At 46.2% G+C, this 20120-nt stretch overlaps 1 protein-coding gene across 5 annotated transcripts in view; it reads left to right on the top strand.

Moving 5' to 3' along the window:
- The first annotated feature begins 4191 nt into the window (after nucleotides 1–4191).
- The window catches only part of far1 (fatty acyl CoA reductase 1), a 135814-nt gene continuing 119885 nt past the window's right edge, over nucleotides 4192–20120 (top strand). For 4 of the 5 annotated variants that reach the window (XM_063061594.1, XM_063061597.1, XM_063061593.1 and 1 more), the window contains exons 1-2: nucleotides 4192–4327; nucleotides 17929–18029. The gene's annotated coding sequence lies outside the window, so the exon portion shown is untranslated. The remainder of the gene's footprint in view (nucleotides 4328–17928; nucleotides 18030–20120) is intronic. The other variant, XM_063061595.1, reaches the window with a different exon arrangement.

Genomic DNA, 20120 nt, shown 5'->3' on the forward strand with positions numbered 1-20120 from the left:
TCCACCGTGTCAGTAGCTTCCTCTCTGTTTTCACTTCTGTCAGCCATGCAAGTCCCGGGTGGAGGCTCAGGAATACTGTCACACTCAGATGTAGAAGGATTCTTCATTGCTGCTTCTGTAACAGTTTCGTTTGACCAGTCAGAGTCGTTAGCCCTGAGATGAACCCCTGAACCTAGAGGACCGGTGGACCACTCTTAGTCTGTCCTCTATCCTTTGACCTGTTTGACATTGGTGACCCTACCAAAAGCCAAAGCTCTCTGGGTCACTGAGACAGGCAAGCCTCCAAACCACGGCAAGGTTGTCATCCGCTTGGAGCTTATACTTTTGTATAAGATGATAAACTCAACCTGGACTTTAGTTACAAGGAGACATTAGATATGCTGGGTTTATTTTTGCCGGAACGTAGGAGGCTAAGGAGTGACCTTTATATAATGATGAGTGGCATGGGGAGGGTAGATAATTCAAGTCTGTTGGAAACCACTGTTTTTCAATAATACCTTTTTTTATATAAGGTTTGTAATTTTAACAAACTTGTGTATTTTTCGTACTCACTGGCAGAAAGCTTTCCATCCATGCAGGGCTGAACGTCAAGCTAGCAACTCAGCCTGGTAAAAAAACAGACAAATTGCTAAATAAATGGCAAAGTTGCTGCCTGATGCACGACAAGGCGTGGAGAGGAGCAGCAACAGCATGTATTTTTCACATGCACTGGCAGAAAGCCGCATAGCAGGTAAACTAACCGTTTATCACCTCCCCCAATTTTCATTGGTATTAATATTAGCACATTACCCATGTTTCCTTATTGTTTTACTTACGCAGCATATTAACTAGCTTATTTCTATCTAAGGAGTGTCTTATCTATCAAAGTGATGGATTTTTCAGAGGCGCCATCTGGCTTTTTGACTTCTTCTTTATTCTTTTGTCTCCACATTCAGTCAGTTCTTACCATTGTTTCTCAGCTCTTTATTTAGTTTGCTTAGTATTTGTATGTTTGTTTACACTCTAAAATAAACTGAACTCTAGGAATTAAGACTGCTTATCATTCCTGACTTCCGGAAGAACCCTAAGGATCAGAAAATAAACACAGATCCAACAAGTCCCAGGACAGAGGAGGCCAGGACTCGAGGTTTAGGGTGAAGGGAGATATCTGAAGGAGATCTGAGGGGTATGATTTTCACCCGGGGGTGGTGGGTATTTGGAACAGGTTGCCAGAGGCAGGTACAAAGCTTAAAAGGTGCATCGACAGGAAAGGCAGCAACTCGTACAGACTTAATGCAGGCAAGTAGAATAAGTGGAAAAAGGCACCATACTTAGCATGGATGATGTGGCTGAATGAGCCAATTTCTGTAGGGGCTGTCGGTTTAAATAGTTCTGTGAAAAATACCAAGTTCCTCCGGAATTTTGTGTGTGTTATTCAAGATTTGACCAGCTTTATTTGTCACACGTGCATCAAAACATCGAAACGTAGGGTGAAATATGTCATTTGCGTGAAGGACCCACACACACAGTCTGAGGATGTGATGGGGGCAGCCCGCAAGGGTCACCATGCTTCTGGCGCCAACACAGCATCTCCACGACTCACTTCCACAGTGCTGAGGCAGGCTACTCCGCTCATCGATTCAGGTTTAATATCACCGGCACGCCTCGTGGAATTCGTTGTCTTTGTGGCAGCAGTACATCATCATGGAAAGAAATGTGAATCACAGTAAGTATTAAATAGTTAAATTAAATAAATAGTTCAAAAATAAAAATAAAGAGAGTCATGAGATCGTGTTCATGGGTTCATTGTTCAGATGGCAGAGGGGAAGAAGCTGTTCCGAAATCATTGAGTGTATGTCTCAGGCTCCTGTGCCTCCCCCGATGGTAGCAATGGGAACAGGGCCTGTTCTGGGTGATGGGAGTCCTTAATGTTGGATGCTGCCTTTTTGATCTTCATCTCATTGAAGATGTCCATGCTGACTTAATCTTCTGCATTTTGTGTTTCTGCTTATCTCCCACCAGCCACTGTCCCTGTCCTCCACCTTGCTCCAACTATTTTTCTCCGCTTCCCCCTCACATCCACCTGTCTCTGTCTGCCAGTCCCCCCCTTCTAGTCAGCTGCATGAGCCAAGTCTTTCTTCACCCGTCCTCCATCCACCTACTGAATCAGAAGCGGATTTATAATCAGTTTTAAATGAGATGGAGTGTGTTGCTTTGCAGCAGCTGTACATTTCACAGGCATAGAACTACTACAAATTACAAAATAAATAAATACTGCAGTGCAAAAAAGAATAACGAGATGGTGATGATTGACCGTTCAGAAATCTGATGATGGAAGGGGAGAAGCTGTTCATAAAACATTGAATGTGTGTCTTCAGGCTCCTGTACCTCCTCCCTGACGGCAGCAATGAGAGGAGGGGTGATGGGGTCCTTAATGATGGATGCTGCTTTTTTGAGGCATCGCCCTTTGGAAGTGTCCTCAGTGCTGGGGAGACCGGTGCCCGTGATGGAGCTGGCTGAGTTTACAACTTTCTGCAGCTTTTTCTGATCCTGTGCAGTGGTCCCTCCAAATCAGACAAAGGATGCTTAATTGAGGAATAGTGGCCTGAGGTTTCAACACTTCACTTGAGATTTGAAAGATGTCAACGCGATTGAAAGCGTACAATTAAAATTTACAGGGATGTTGCCAGATCTGGAGGACCTGTGTTATAAGGAAAGATTGAATAGGTTAGGACTGTATTCTTTAGAATGTAGAAGACTGAGGGGAGATTTGATAGAGGTATACAAAATTATGAGGGGTATAGATGTGGTAAATGCAAGCAGGCTTTTTCCACTGAGAACAACAGGAATTCTGCAGATGCTGGAAATTCAAGCAACACACATCAAAGTTGCTGGTGAACGCAGCAGGCCAGGCAGCATCTCTAGGAAGAGACCCTTCGTCCTGAAACATCTCGGCCTGAAACGTCGACTGTACCTCTTCCTAGAGATGCTGCCTGGCCTGCTGCGTTCACCAGCAATTTTGATGTGCCTTTTTCCACTGAGGTTGGGTGAGAGGTCATGGGTTAAGGGTGAAAGGTGAGAAGTTTAAGGGGACCATGAGAGGAAACATCTTCACCAGAGAAATGTGAGTGTGGATTATGCTTGCAACACAAGCGGTGCACGCCAGCTTGATTTCAACATTTAAGAGGTTTGGAGAGGTACATGGATAGCGTGTTCCGGTGCAGGTTGACAGGAGTAGGCAGTTTAAATGCTTCTGGCATGGACTAGATGGGCCGAAGGGTCTGTTTGTGTGCTGTACTCCTCCACGACTCTGCGACACTGAGAAGAGATGGTGAGGGGTCCTTCATGATGGATGCCACCTTCCTGAGGCAGTGCCCCTTGAAGATGCGGACACCATGATGAACTCAGCGGTCAGGCAGCATCTTATGGACCCCATTCCTGCTCCTCCTTATGGCAGCCACGTCTCCTCTCCACTCCCGGTCCTGTTGCAGGATTTCGACCCGAAATATCGAGAGTTCCTTCATTCCCACGGCTACTGCTGAACCAGCCGAGTTCTTCTGCTACATTGTTTGGTTCCAGATTGCAGCATCTGCAGTCTTATATCCCTGTTTTCCCACTACAGATACTGACCAACCTGCAGAGTATTTTATCATTATTGCCTTACTTATTTGAACAAAAACATTACATTTGCTTCACTGACCCAACTTACAGCGTTTCTGGTTCCGTTGGAATGACATCCCGATCAGCTAATGGATGCCAAGCTTTAAACCTAAACAAACGCCTCTTATTTGATTGACTTTAGTTTTATGTAATTGAAAACAAATATTTAGCTATACTACTAACTAGTGGCTGTTTTTTTTCGGCCTCTGGATGGCGCTGCCCGCCATTGGTTGATGGATCAAATGAAACTGGCCTGTAAGGGTAGTTCCTTTGATTGACACTACAATTAACCAATTGAGAAAAGACCAAGATTCTGATTGACATAAGTATTAGTCAATAAGCATTGAACATAATGGCTCACACTCCATCTCCGCTTCGATTGGTCTGAATATTAGCCAATAATAACTTAGAAAATCGTTTTTTCGCTAATGATTGGCCTATGCACTTTGATTGATTTCAGATAATCCAATAATATTGAGAAGTACTCCCGATATAACCGCCCATAAATGATTGACATGAGTCTTCTCCAAAGGAAAGACAGAAGGCGGAGAACGTAAGTGTAATTGGTCAGACCAGCGGTTCCTTCCCCCGTTTGGCGGGGGCTGGCTCAAGACGACCAATGAGTGCGTGGAAGCGGCTGACAGACGGGGCGGTGGACGGAGCGTGAATGGTGGCCGGAGCTGAGCAGGTAGGCCCGGGGATGGGAGGGAGGCTCCGCTGAGTCGGATCGGGGAATTCCGTACGTCCTCGGTTTGGGCGGCCGGCGGGAGAAGGTCTACAGTTCCACATTCCTCTCCCCCACCTTCTCCCCTCTCCTCTCTCCCCCTCCCCTCTCCCCCACGCTCCCCTCTCCTTCACCCTCTCCCCCTCCCCTCTCCCCCACCCTCCCTCTCCCCCTCCCTCCCTCTCCCCCTCCCCTCTCCCCCACCCTCCCTCTCACCCTCCCCTCTCCTTCACCCTCTCCCCCTCCTCTCTCCCCCACCCTCCCTCTCCCCCTCCCTCCCTCTCCCCCACCCTCCCCTCTCCTTCACCCTCTCCCCCACCCTCCCCTCTCCTTCACCCTCTCCCCCACCCTCCCCTCTCCTTCACCCTCTCCCCCACCCTCCCCCTCCACCCTCTCCCCCACCCTCCCCTCTCCTTCACCCTCTCCCCCACCCTCCCCCTCCACCCTCTCCCCCACCCTCCCCTCTCCTTCACCCTCTCCCCCACGCTCCCCTCTCCTTCACCCTCTCCCCCTCCCCTCTCCCCCACCCTCCCTCTCCCCCTCCCCTCTCCCCCACCCTCCCCTCTCCTTCACCCTCTCCCCCCCCCTCCCCTCTCCTTCACCCTCTCCCCCACCCTCCCCTCTCCTTCACCCTCTCCCCCACCCTCCCCTCTCCCTCATCCTCCCCTCTCCCTCATCCTCTGCCTCTCCCCCACCTTCCCCCTCTCCCTCATCCTCTCCTCCACCCTCCCCCCCATCCTCTCCCCCACCCTCCCCCTCTCCCTCATCCTCTCCCTCTCCCTCATCCTCTCCCTCTCCCTCATCCTCTCCCCCACCCTCCCCTCTCCCTCATCCTCTCCCCCACCCTCCCCTTCTCCCTCTCCCCCACCCTCCCCTTCTCCCTCTCCCTCATCCTCTCCCCCACCCTCTCCTTCTCCCTCTCCCTCATCTCCCCACCCTCATCCTCTCCCCCCTTCCCCTTCCCCTTCCCCTTCCCCTTCCCCCTCCCCTTCCCCCTCCCCTTCCCCCTCCCCTTCCCCCTTCCCCTCCCCTTCCCCCTCCCCTTCCCCCTCCCCTTCCCCCTCCCCTTCCCCCTCCCCTTCCCCCTCCCCTTCCCCCTCCCCTTCCCCCTCCCCTTCCCCCTCCCCTTCCCCCTCCCCTTCCCCTTCCCCTTCCCCTTCCCCTTCCCCTTCCCCTCCCCTTCCCCTTCCCCTTCCCCTTCCCCTCCCCCTCCCCCTCCCCCTCCCCCTCCCCCTCCCCCTCCCCCTCCCCCTCCCCCTCCCCCTCCCCCTCCCCCTCCCCCTCCCCCTCCCCCTCCCCTTCCCCCTCCCCTTCCCCCTCCCCTCCCCCTTCCCCTCCCCCTTCCCCTTCCCCCTCCCCCTCCCCCCTCCCCCCCGCTCTTCCCCCACCCTGCCCTTCTTCCCTCTTCCCTCTTCCCCCTCCTTCCTGCTCCCCCTTCCCCCTCCCCCCCAATGACTTTTAGTTGCCCTCTGTTTTTAAAAGCTTCCCAAACCTCTAACTTCCCACTAATTTTTGCTCTATTATATTCCCTCTCTTTGGCTTTTATGTTGGCTTTGACTTTTGTTAGCCACGGTTGTGTCATTTTTCATTTACAATTCTTCTTCCTTTTTGGGATGTATAGATCTTGTGCCTTCTGAATTGCTTACAATTTTGGCCCAGTTAAGTGGCTGTCTCAATTCAGATTTAAATGTACATAAATCTCACTATATGCAAACTTGAGATCCATTATCTTGCAGGCATATTCAATAAATCCAATAGCCATGGTAGAATCAGTGAAAGCCCATACCAACAGGGTGGACAGCCAGCGTGCAAAAGACAAGAAACTGAAAATGCAGAAAGAAAGAAAGAAAAATAGTAATAATAAATGATCAAACAATAAATATCGAGAACATGAGATGAAGAGTCCTTGAAAGTGTGTCCATAGGTTGTGGAAACATTTCAATGTTGGAGCGAGTGAAGTTATCCCTTTGGTTAAAGAGCCTGATGGTTGAGGGGTAATTGTTTCTGAACCTGGTGGTGTGAGTCTTGAAGCGCCTGCACGTTCTTCCTGATGGCAGCAGTGAGAAGAGAGCATGACCTTGGTGTTGGAATCCCTGATGATGGATGCTGCTTTCCTGTGGCAATGCTCCATGTTGATGTGCTGAATGGTGGGGTGTGGGTCGGGGGGTGCTTTACACATGCTAGACTGGGCCGTATCCCTTCTCTTCGTAGCATTTTCTGTTCAAAGGCATTGGTGTTTCCATACCTTGCAGCAATGCAGCCAGTCAGTATATTGTCCCTCACATATCTACAGATGTAATGCCAAATCGTTGCAACCTTCTAAGGATGTAGTGGCACTGTCATCCTTTCTCTGTAATTGCACTTGCGTGCTAGGTCCAGAACAGGTCCTCTAAAACGACAACACCGAGGGATTTAAAATTGCTGACCCCTCCATCTCTGCTCTGTTGTGGCTGGCTCATGGACCTCTGGTTTGTTTCTGATGAAGTCAATAATCAGCTCCCTGGTCTTGTCGAGTAAGAAATTGTTGTGGCACCATCACTCAGGCCAAATCAAAGGTGGTGATGAATTAGCATATTGGCGGAAGATTGAAAATCTGGCCATGACAGTGCTGTCATCAGCAAATCTAAATATGGCATTGTAGCTGGGCTTAGCCACGTAGTCAGATGTAACGTGAGTAGAGCGGGGGGCTAAGCACACAGTCTTGTGGTGCATCTGTGCTGATGGAGGTTGTGGAAGAGATGTTGTTACCAATCTGAACTGATGGGTCTGGAAGTGAGGAGATCCAGGATCCAATTGCACAAGATGGTATTGAGCCAAGGTCTTGAAGTTTTTTGATTAACTTTGAAGGGATCGTGGTGTTGAATGCTGAGCTGTGGTCAATAAAGAGCATCCTGGTGTGTGTATCTTTGATTTCAAGATGTTCTAGGGTTGAGTGAAGAGTCAATGACATGGCATTTGCTGTGGACTTGTTGTGTCGGTTGGCAAATTGGAGCAGATTCATGTCGGTTCTCAGGCAGGAGTTGAAATGTTTCATAACCAACCTCTCAAAACACTTCACTGTGGGCGTAAGTGCGACTGGATGATAGTCATTGAGGCAGGTTACTATGTTATTCTTAGGCACCAGCATCGTTGAAGCCTGCTTGAAGCAGGTGGGTACCTCAGAATGCCGAAGTGAGAGGTCAAAGATCTCAATGAACTCTCCAGCCCATTGATAAGCTCAGATCTTTAGTATACTGACAAGTATCCCATTGGGGCCGAATGCTCTCTGTGGATTCACTCTCCCAAAGATGTTCTCACGTCACCTTCAGAGACTGAAATCACAGAGTCATCAGGGGCTGTGTGAAGTTTGTGATGGCTCCTCTGTGTTTCGATGGTCAAAGCAAGTATAGAAAGCTTTGAGCTCATCTGCTAGTGAAGTCTGTTGCTGTCCATGTAAGAGATGGTGGTATTCGAGCACTGCCACGACTGTCGAGCTTCCTTCACTAGTTCAAGTTTAGTCCAAAATAACCACTTCGCCTGTGAGATGGCTTTCCAGAGATTGAATCTGGACCTCTTATAACTTCTTGTCATTAGCCACACTAATGGTTAAATTGGAAATGGTTTAAAAAAAATAAGACAAGCTACTGTTTAACTGAGTAGGAAACTGTATTTAAATGAAATATAAAAATAGAATGATATCAATATTACTACAGTACTATGTTTTAGTTCGTAATCGTTATCAATGGAGGAATTCATCCAGTACAAGCTGGTGTGTTCATTTGATTGAATTAATAGAGACACCTTGTGTAGGTATTGGACTTCCTTCAAACAATACTTTCAACAATTGCATCCTCTAAATCTTCATTTTAATTGTAACAGTCAAGGTGATTGTTGATACCTTCAAATCCTTTGTAGTTTCTAACTTGCTAAAGTCATAAAATAGTTCCATTTTCACTCCCAGCAATTTCTGGCATCTCCAAGCCTGAATGCTTGAAACTGCAGTGAGCAAAACGATTCTCAATTATTACTCGCCAGCTATCAGTGACAAATATCACTGCTTTTTTGAATACAAATGCACAAGTGAGACAATTTTAAAAACTGTTCACTTTAAGCACAGTGTAGTGTCTAATGGCTACATGAATGCACACAACTGCTGTTAATTAGAAAATGTTCAGCCACAGTCTCCTGCCCCAATTAAGTGGCATTGTGTCCCAAATATATGAAGGGAATCCTGGCTATTTCTTGACTTGTTTTTGTCTTTATAGAGTTGTCCCAAATAAGTGGGTGCCCAATTAACATTGTGGGCCGAAGGGCCTGTACTGTGCTGTACTGTTCTATGTTTTAACTGATGGCCCAATTAACCAGAATAATATTTTATTTGTATTTGTACAGTTTGACATCTTTTACATGTAGGCTGTTGGTCAGTCTTTGTGTAGTTTTATGTATATTTCTCGTATTTACTGTGAACGACTGTAAATATCTTCCGCTGCAACTGGATCCTCGACTTCCTAACTGGCAGACCACAATCTGTGCAGCTCAGAAATGGCATCTCTATCTCACTGACAATCAACTCTGGCAAACCTCGCATGTGTGCTTAGCCCACTGCTCTACTCTCTCTATATCAGTGACTGCGTGGCCAGGCCCAGCTCGAATGCCATCTACAAATTTGCTGATGACACAACTATTGTTGACAGAATTTCAGATGACGAGAGGACATCCAGAAAGTGCTGAAGGAACTGAGCAGGTCAGGCAGCATCTACGTTTCAGGCTGAGACCTGAGACCCTTCATCAGGACTGAAAGGAAGGGGAAAGATGCCAGAATAGAGAGGTGAGGGCGGGGGAGGAGGATAAGCTTGAAGGTGAGTGGTGAGGCCAGGTGGATGGGAAAGATAAAGGGCTGGAGAAGAAGGAATCTGACAGAGGAGAGTGGACCATGGGAGAAAGGGGGAGGTGATAGGCAGTTGAGGAGAAGAGGTAAGAGGGTAGAGTGGGGAATAGAAAGGAACAAAATACAGAAAGGAGAAATTGATGTTCATGCATGAGGTTGGAGGTTACCTAGACAGAGTAAGCTGTTGCTCCTTCACCCTGAGGGTGACCTCATCCTGTTTAATTTGGAAGATTAAAATGTTTACCTTTTTGGATGAGCTTAAAATAAACAAATTGTGTGATCAATACTTCGTAGGTTTGGCAGTGTGTTGTTTGTTACTGTACCTGTGTCTGTGTGACAGTCTGAATCGGAGTACGCTGGGTGGCGTGTCCGGGTGTTGGAGAGCTGTGTGTGAGTGTCTGCGAGGAGGGAGGAAAAAGGGGCTTGATTTTGCTACACACATAAAAGTTGCTGGTGAACGCAGCAGGCCAGGCAGCATCTCTAGGAGGAGGTACAGTCGACGTTTCAGGCCGAGACCCTTCGTCAGGACGAACTGAAAGAAGAGATAGTAAGAGATTTGAAAGGGGGAGGGGTGAGATCCAAAATGATAGGAGAAGACAGGAGGGGGAGGGATGGAGCCAAGAGCTGGACAGGTGATTGGCAAAAGGGATACGAGAGGATCATGGGACAGGAGGCTCAGGGAGAAGGAAAAGGGGGAGGGGGGAAACCCAGAGGATGGGCAAGGGGTATAATGAGAGGGACAGAGGGAGAAAAAGGAGGGAGAGAGAAAGAATGTGTGTATGTAAATAATGGATGGGGTGCGAGGGGGAGGTGGGGCATTAGTGGAAGTTAGAGAAGTCGATGTTCATGCCATCAGGTTGGAGGCTACCCAGACGGAATATAAGGTGTTGTTTGTTGTGTTCTGTGTTGCTCCTCCGAGCATTGTGAGCATGCTTTGCTGGCACCAGAGTGTGTTCGCCAACCTGCAGACTGCCCCAGCACACCCTTGGGGGGTGTTGGTTGTTAATGCCAAACGATGCATTTCACTGTAGGTTTCATTGTACATGTGGTAAGCCAGCACATGCTCTCGTCTCATTGTTGCTACAAAGAAGAGCAGGTACAAGGGCCTGATGACACACAATCAACATTTTAGGAACAGCTTCTTCCCTTCCACCATCAGATTTATGAATGGACAATGAACCCATACAAGCTACCCCAATATTTCATCTCCCAGTGGCCACACATTTTAATTCCACATCCCATTCCCATTCTGATATGTCTATCCACGGCCTCCTCTACTGTCAAGATGAAGCCACACTCAGGTTGGAGGAACAACACCTTATATTCCGCCTGGGTAGCCTCCAACCTGATGGCATGAACATTGACTTCGCTAACTTCCGTTAATGCCCCACCTCCCTTTTGTACCCTATCCGTTATTTATTTTTTATTATTAGAAATTTTTTTTTCTCTCTCTCCTTTTTCTCCCTCTGTCCCTCTCACTATACTCCTTGCTCATCCTCTGGGCTTCCCCCCTCCCCCTTTCTTTCTCCCTAGGCCTCCCGTCCCATGATCCTCTCATAACCCTTTTGCCAATCAACTGTCCAGCTCTTGGCTCCATCCCTCCCCCTCCTGTCTTCTCCTATCATTTCGGATCACCCCCTCCCCTCCCACTTTCAAATCTCTTACTATCTCTTCTTTCAGTTCGTCCTGACGAAGGGTCTTGGCCTGAAACGTCGACTGTGCCTCTTCCTATAGATGCTGCCTGGCCTGCTGCGTTCACCAGCAATTTTTATGTGTGTTGCTCAATATTTTTTCATGATTTTTCCTCTTTTTGCACAAATTTAATTAAATTTTATACATGTATATCTTATTGTAATTTCTAATGTTGAAACTTGTCATCCATACGTCCAAACCAACATTTCAGATAAGTCATTTTGAGAACTTGAATTTGGTGCAGAAATAAGCTTCTCTGGAAAGAGATGACAAGGTGGCCAGTGTTATTTAAGACTCAAATTCTCCAGGGAAGGAAACTCCAGTCTCATATCGTGGCTGACATTTAACTGTCCTAGTCGGCCATTGGGTTGTAAAAGAAACTCAGGAATCCCTTGCCAGCAGACACCGGATTTCAATTACACCACCATAATTTGCCTGTACTGGATAAAACCAGGAGAAAGCTGGTGTCTGATTGTTAACCAACACAATATGGGTTTGTAAGGGATGTTTGATTTAATTTTCCCTGTATGATTTAAGTTCAAAAGACTTAGTATTAGTTGAACGAAAAATTTGTTTTAGGCACTATATTGCTTTTTTTAAATCAGTGAAGACATCTTTCTTCAACCTTTGTGGTGTTGAGAATATAAAGTTTTGTTTGTAGTCTAACCATGCTTGGCTGGTTGTCTGTTGCGTGGTCTCCATGTGAACTGTACAGGAAATAACAACTGCTTTGTCACAGAAGAAATTGGCCACAATGAGTTGTATGTTTCTCAGTTAAAGGCAAGGGGGAAAAGAGTTTAGAAGATCATAAGACCTGGGAGCAGAATTAGACTATTTGGCCCATTGAGTTTGCTTGGCAATTTGATCATGGCCGATTTGTTTTCTCTCTCAACCCCAGTCTCTTGCCTTCTCCATGTAACATTTGATGCTCTTTGTAATCAAGAACATATCAACCTCTGTCTTAAGTATACCGAATGACTTGGCCTCCACAGACATCTGTGGCAATGAATTCTGCAGATTCATCACCCCTTCTGGGTACATTACATTACAGGAATACTTACATTTTCTATCTTTTGGTTAAAAAGTGGTAGTTCAGTTTATTGCTGTTTCACACCCAACAGCACCTTTTGTTGAGACCCTCTTGGTTGGGATTGACCATTAATGTTGCGCCCTAGCTGTCTACATGGTATGTGAGCCAGGGCAGTACGATATGGAGAGCAAGCAGCAGGCTCCCCCTTTCCACACGGCTGCTGAATCCAAAGGAATGGCAGGGGCCGATGCAGTTTGGCACCAGCAGCATTGCAAGAGTTGCTAGTCAGCATTGAACTCAATGTAGGAATGCCTTGGGGCCTCCAGTTTCAGATTTTTTTCTTTGGGTTTAATCCCGAAGACTTCCACATGAGTCACAAGCCTGAGGAGGTTTGAGATCAGAGTTTTCCTTCTAGATGAGCTGCCAACCATTGCTGACAAGCCCCGTCTACCTGAAGCGACTGGTTTTAAGGTGCCAGTAACCAGCCTTTGCCCCTTCTCCTGTCAGTAGAATCAGTTAAGCCACACGTGAAGGCGAGGCGCTGATCTTGGTTGTCAAAGGCTATCTGAGATGCTCACCATTGGGAGCATTTAATAGTGGGAGCTTATCCCCACTATGTCCCCTGGCTATGACAACTTTAAAGAGCCTAATATGAATCTCTGCTAGATATGGTTTTATAGGGATGTAATTACGTAATTATCTTGTTTGAGACCAATATGTTGTTCACCCTTGTATTCAGATAAATTTGTTAAACACTGGGGCCCATTAGTGGCACTTTCTCTAGGTCAAGTAAACAGTTAAAACTTGAAAGTTCAGTTAGTTGGGTGGTGTCACAACAACAACCTTGCACTCAAAGTCACTAAAACCAAGGAACTGATTGTAGACTTCAGGAAGGGGAATTCAAGGGAAAACACACCAGTCCTCATTGAGAGATCAGAAGTGGAAAGGGTGAGCAGTTTACAACACAAAATAATCTGCAGATGCTGGGATCAAAGCAACACTCACAACACGCTGGAGGAACTCAGTAGGTCGGGCAGCATCAGTGGAAACGATGAGTCAACGTTTTGGGCCGGAACCCTTCGTCGGGACTGTAGAGGGAAGGGGCAGAGGCCCTATAAAGAAGGTGGGGGGAGGGTGGGAAGCAGAAGGCTGGTAGGTTCCAGGTGAAAAACCAGTAATTTGAAAGACAAAGGGGTGGGGGAGGGGAAGCGGGGGGGATAGGCAGGAAAGGTGAAGAAAGAATAGGGAAAAACACAATGGGTAGTAGAAGGAGGTGGAACCATGAGGAAGGTGATAGGCAGCTGGGGGAGGGGGCAGAGTGACATAGGGATCGGGGAAGGGAGGGGAGGGAATTACCGGAAGTTGGAGAATTGTATGTTCATACCAAGGGGCTGGAGACTACCCAGCCGGTATATGAGGTGTTGATCCTCCAACCTGAGTTTAGCCTCATCATGGCGGTAGAGGAGGCCAAGTATGGACATATCTGAATAGGAGTGGGAAGCAGAGTTGAAGTGGGTGGCTTCTGGTAGATCCTGTCTGTTGTGGCAGACGGAGCGGAGGTGCTTGACGAAGCGGTCCCCCAATCTGCGTCGGGTTTCACTGATGTAGAGGAGGCCGCACCGGGAGCACCAGATGCAATAGATGACCCCAACAGACTCACACAAGTGAAGTGTTGCCTCACCTGGAAGGACTGTTTGGGGCCCTGAATGGTGGCAAGAGAGGAGGTGTAGGGACAGGTGTAGCACTTATGCTTACAGGGGAACAAGTGCCAGGTGGGAGATCCGTGGGGATGGACATGTGGATAAGGGAGTCGTGGAGGGACCGATCTCTGCGGAAAGCGGAGAGGGGTGGAGAGGGAAAGATGTGTTTAGTGGTGGGGTCCTGTTGAAGGTGGCGGAAATTGCGGAGGATAATGTGCTGGATCCGGAGGCTGGTAGGGTGGTAGGTGAGGACAAAGGGAACTCTGTCCCTGTTGTGGTGGCAGGAGGATGTGGTGAGGGCCGAAGTGCGGGAAATGGAGGAGATGCGGGTGAGGGCATCATTGATGACGATAGAAGGGGAACCACGATCCTTAAAGAAAGAGGACATTTGAGATGTCCTGGAACGGAAAGCCTCATCCTTGGAGCAGATGCGGCGGAGACGGAGGAACTGGGAATAGGGAATGGCATTTTCGCATGTGGTGGGGTGGGTAGAGGTATAGTCAAGGTAGTTATGAGAGTCAGTGGGCTTGTAGAAGATGTCAGTGGACAGTCTGTCTCCAGAGATGGAGACCGAGAGATTGAGAAAGGGGAGAGAAGTGTCCGAGATAGACCAAGTGAATTTGAGGGCTGGATGGAAGTTTGAAGTAAAGTTGATGAAATTAATGAGCTCAGCATGGGTGCAGGAAGCAGCACCAATGTAGTCGTAAATGTAGCAAAGGAAAAGTTGGGGAGCAGTATCAGAATAGGTTTGGAGCACAGACTGTTCCACATAACCAACGAAGAGGCAGGCGTAGCTGGGTCCCATGCGAGTTCCCATAGCTACACCCTTAGTCTGAAGAAAGTGGGAAGAGCCAAAAGAGAAGTTATTGAGTGTGAGAACCAGTTCCGCCAACCGGAGGAGGGTAGTGGTGGTGGGGAACTGGTGATGTCTATTATCCAGAAAGTAGCAGAGGGCTTTGAGGCCTTCTTCATGGGGAATTGAGGTGTATAAGGATTGGACATCCATAGTGAAAATGAAGTGGTTGGGACTGGGGAACTGGAAGTTATTGAAGAGGTGGAGGGCATGGGATGTATCCCGGAGGTAGGTGGGGAGGGACTGAACAATGGGTGACAAAATGGAGTCCAGGTAGGCAGAAACTATGGGTCTACAGGCATAGTCAGGCTTGTGTATCTTGGGGAGGAGGTAAAACGGAGCAGTGCGGGGTGTGGGAATAATGAGTTTAGTGGCTGAGGATGGAAGGTCTCCGGAGTTGATAAGGGCGGTGATGGTGCGGGAGACAATGGTTACAACAGTTTTACAGTTGTAACAGTTTACAACATTTTTGAGGATCAATCCTGGGACCAACATATTGATGCATTACAAAGAAGGCACGACCGGCTATATTTCATCAGGAGTTTGAGGAGACTTGGTATGTCACTAAAGACCTGCAAGTTGCTACAGATGTACCATGGAGGGCACTTTAACTGGTTGCATCACTGTCTGGTTTGGAGGGGCCGCGGCACAGGATCAGAAAAAGCTGCAGAAAGTTGTAAACTCGGCCAGTTCTATCATGGGTGCTAGTCTCCCCAGCATCAAAGACATCTTCAAAAGATGATGCCTCAAAAAGGTGGCATCCATCATTAAGGACCCCCATCACCCAGGACATGCCCTCTACTTACTGTTACCATCAAGGAGGAGGTGCAGGAGTCTGAAGGCACACAGTCAACGTTTCAGGAACAGTTTCTTCCTCTCCGCCATCAGATTTCTGAATGGACAACGAACCCGTGAACTCTATCATTATTTTTCCCTTCTCTTTTTGCACGACTTACTTAATTTAAATTTTTATATATACCTGTTGTAATTTATATATTTTTATTATTTTGCACTGTACTGCTGCTGCTAAACAACAAATTTCACAACATATGCCAGTCCTATTAAACCTGATTCTGACCATGGGGTGTTTTTGTTTTGAGAATATGAATTTGGTGTAACGTGTGGAATTGGTATCAGTGAAAGTGGCTGTAAAGATAATCTGAATTCAAGGAAATCATTAGATTTACCAGAGAGGCAAGCCACTGTGTCTAGGCTATTATATCACCCCACTCTCACAGAATGCAGTTGATTAGATTGGATCTGGCCAGGCAGTCAGTCTATTAATGATATGAAGCCAAAAGCTTTAACAACACTAACTTGGGTATAGGCAATAAGTAATTCCCAGAGTGCTCCATCCCAAATCAATAACTTGACAACTGTTGACGTCAGCGATCCTGATTTGCATTGAAGTTTCTTGTAACAGTTACATTTATCAAATCTTTTTCATGAAGTTTAAACAGTGATGCTTTGGTTCTGTCGAAAAGCAATCCACTCTGCTCCATGCAGAATACAGTGAATCCTGGTTAATTGGGACACATCGGACCAATAATTTTGGCCTAATTAAATGGCTGCCCCTATTAGTCGAAGTTTCATCGAAATAGTTAAAAAGGTATAAAAAAGACAAACTACCATTTTGTTTTTGCCCCTGGCTACTACTGGTGTCTCCAAGCCTGAATGCTTGAAACCACAGTGAACAAAACGGTTTTGAATTGTCTTGTTGCTTATTTCTCGCTATTTTTCTCACCAGTGAGAAAAAACACTGCATTTTAAACAGAAACACACAACTGATGCTATTTAAAAACAGTTTGCCCTTAAGCACCTGTAGTAATGGCCAGGCTAGTGCACATGACTGACGCTAGTTGGAAACTATTTGGCAACAGTCTCCTGTCCCAAATACACAAAAGGAATCATGGGTATTTTCTCAATTAGTTTTTGTTTTTTAAAAGTTGTCCCAAGTAAAGGGAAACCCTGATTCACTGATGCCCAATTAATCAGAATCCACTGTAGTTGATATTTCAAATGTTCATTCAATTTTCTTGATTGCAGATCTTCCTTGTTTGCCCCACAGCACCTTAGTAGTTGAGCTGACATTTTAAATCCGTAACATAGATAGTTTGCTCGTGAGTCAGCTATCAGGTTGAATCTTTCTTGAACTATTTTTATGCCTCTCCAGTTCACGAACTTGATTAAACATGCTCCAGTGCTGAGAATTTCTAACCTAATGTTCAGATTCACTGACTTATCGCGTGTACATTGAAATATACATGCCATTTTGCATCAGTGATCATAGTCCAATGATAGGGGCAGCCTGCAAGTGTTGCCATTCTTCTGGTGATGGCTGCCCCATCATTGGACTATGGTCATTGACGCAAAATAGCGCATTATCATTATGTTTCGATGTACATGTGACAACTAAAGCTAATCGTTAAAATCCTTAAAAAATTCCATAGACGATGAGTATCTTTTTCTTGGGCTATAGATATCTAATATCAGAGGACACGCTTTGAAGGTGAAAAGGGGTAGGTTCAAAGGGGATCTGAGAGATTTTTTTTACTCAATGGTGGATGCCTGGAATAAGCTGCCTGGGATGGTGGGAGAGACAAATACATTTGAGACTTATAGTAGACATTTAGACAGGCACATGAACATGAGGAAGATGGAGAGAGATGGATATTGTGTAGGTAGGAGAATTAGTTTTTGGGGGCTTTTGATTTACTTATTAGTTGGTTTGGCATAACAGTCTGGGCTGAAAGGCTTGTTCCTCTGCTGTACTATTCTGTGTTCTAAATAGAATCTATTTATAGTGGGTATAAAATATTACTTTCCTTGGGTAACTCTGGAAGGTAATGACCCGCTGGTACAGGCAGGCGCAGGGTTAATTATGCTGACAGAGGAGAAAGAAGCGCTTGTGTTTAAACAGAGCCTGCTTGTGTTGTCAATATGGATAAAGTGATTCACACAATGAATTGCTTTTTGGAATGTAACGACACTTCTACAAAAGTTGCTGAGCTGTCCCTTCGTAGCTGGCTTGGAGAGAATAATTGTTTTTCTGTTGATTAACTGAGAAACATTGATCAAGTAAGCATTGGAGCTTGGATTTTAAACATGAGATTCTGTAGATGCTGGAAATCTTGACTAACAGTGCTGGAAGAACTCAGCAGGTCAGGTAGTATCCATGGAGGGAAATGGACAGTCAATAATTGTTTTTACTGAGACTCTTCATCTGGACTGGAAAGGGAGCAGAAGTCAGAAAAAGGTGGGTGGAGGGGAATGAGAACAAGATGGCAGGTAATAGTGGAGACCAGATGAGGCCTTTCTGGTTCTTCTTTCACCCTTCCTCTTACCTGCCTGTCACCTCAATGTTCAAGGTTAAATCAAATTACTTATGCCACCAGATGCTGTCAAAAGATTCATTTCTTGCAGGCATTTACAGTAGAACAGAGGAATGGAATAGAATCAACAAAAAGCTACTCAAAGACATACATAACCAACGTGCAAAAGAAGACAAACTGTGCAAATAAAAGGTAAATATGTAATACTGAGAACGTTAGTTTCGAATTATTGAAAATGACTCTGTAGGTTCAGTGTTGTGGTAAGGGAAGTTATCCATGCTGGTTCAGGAGCCTGATGGTTGATGTGGAATAACTGTTTCTGAACCTGGTGGTGTGGGACCTAAGGCTTCTGTATCTCCTTCCAGATACTGGTATTAGGAAGGGACCAAAGCCTGGATGGTGGGGGTCCGTGATGGATGCTGCATTCTTGTGGCATTGCTCCTTGGAAATGTGCTTCATGCTTTTGCCTGTGATGGACCGGGCTGTATCCACCTCTTCGTGTAGGGGAACTCCTGTTTGCCACTTTTTTTCACTTAAAGCAGGCCAACCAACCGAGGCTTTAGTGATTGTGCAAGAAATCTTTACGATAATGATTACCAGGAAAGAATGTTTTCAAAAGAGAATGTTGAGGCAAGAGCAAGCAATTGTATCGATGGATTAGATCTTCAAGAAGTGTTTTATGGGTAAAGTGAAACCTATAGGCTCTCAATATGGAAAAACGAAAGAATTCTTTGTTGGGGAGTGATGAGAATCAGAACTGGCTGTCTCATGAAATGATTGAAGCTGAGTTGTCATTTTTGTAAGGTTAAATAGTTTGAGAAAAGTCTTTTGCTGTAAGGGAGAAGGGGACAGGAAGGTTTTTGGATTGCAGTATAAATTGAACATAGAACACAACAGTACAGGCTCTTCTTTCTTTTACAGTACTGTAGGAGGGGCAGTACTGTACTGAGGGATAGTCACACTGTGGGAGGGGCGGTACGGAGGGATAGTCACACTGGGAGGGGCGGTACGGTGGGATAGTTGCACTGTGGGAGGGGTGGTACTGAGGGATAGTTGCACTGGGAGGGATGATGGGAGCGGTCACACTGTGGGGGGGGGGGGGGCTTTTGCAATTTAGAACTTGCAGCCCAATTTTTATGTCGCTGAAACAGATAGAATACTACAGCATAGTAAAGGCCCTTTGGCTCACAATGTTATGCCACCATTTTAACCTACTCCTAAGATCAATCTAACCTTTCCCTTCCACATAGCCCTCTGTTTTTCTATCATCCATGTGCCTATCTAAGAGTTTCTTAAATGGTCCAAATGGTGATTGGTAGAGTTGTGGATAGCTGTAGAGGGCTGTTAGAGGATACAGTGGCATGTAGAAATAGGTTGATTATCACTGACATGTGGTAAAGTTTGTTGTTTTGCTACAACAGAACATTGCAACACATAAAAGTTATAAATTAAAATAAGAATATACACTCAGTGGACATTTTATTAGGTATACTTGTATGCTTCATTAATGCAAATAACTAATCAGCCAATCATGTGGCAGCAGCTCAATGCATAAAAGCCTGCAGACATGGTCAAGAGGTTCAGTTGTTGAGAGATGTGTTCAAAGTGACTGACTTTGGAATGATTGAGGATGCTGAACAGGGGGGCTGGGTATCTCAGAAACTGATGATCTCCTGGGATATTCATGCACAGCGGCCTCTAGAGCTTATAGAGGATGATGCGATAAACCAAAAAAAAATCCAGAGAGCAGCAGTTCTGTGGGTGAAAACACTTCATTAATGTAAGAGGTCAGAAGAGAATGGCCAGAGTGGTTCAAACTGACAGGAACATGGCAGAAATTCAAATAACCACAAGTTACAACAGTGGTGTGCAGACGAGCATCTTGATGAGCAATAGGTCAAATCTTGAAGTAGGAGGGCTGCAGCAGAAGATCAGGCACACACTTGCACACACACACACACACACACGCGCGCACACGCACAGTGGCCACTTTATTAGGTATTTCCTGTACCTAATCAAGTGTGTATTTACTTCCCAAAGGCTGGACAGCTGTTTCCTGCACTGCAGTGTGGATTCTGTTCAAGCAGAGGCAAAGTGGACATGACCTTCACTGAGGAAAGATTCAAGATTCACAAACAAGAGAAAATCTGCAGATGCTGGAAATCTGAGCAACTCACAAAATGTTAGAGAAACTCAGCAGGACAGGCAGCATCTATGGGAATAAAAGCACATTCAACGCCTCAGTCCTGCTGAAGGGTTTCGGCCCAAAATGTTGACAGTACT

Source organism: Mobula hypostoma, chromosome 11, assembly GCF_963921235.1.
Source record: "Mobula hypostoma chromosome 11, sMobHyp1.1, whole genome shotgun sequence".
Taxonomy (NCBI): Eukaryota; Metazoa; Chordata; class Chondrichthyes; order Myliobatiformes; family Myliobatidae; genus Mobula; species Mobula hypostoma.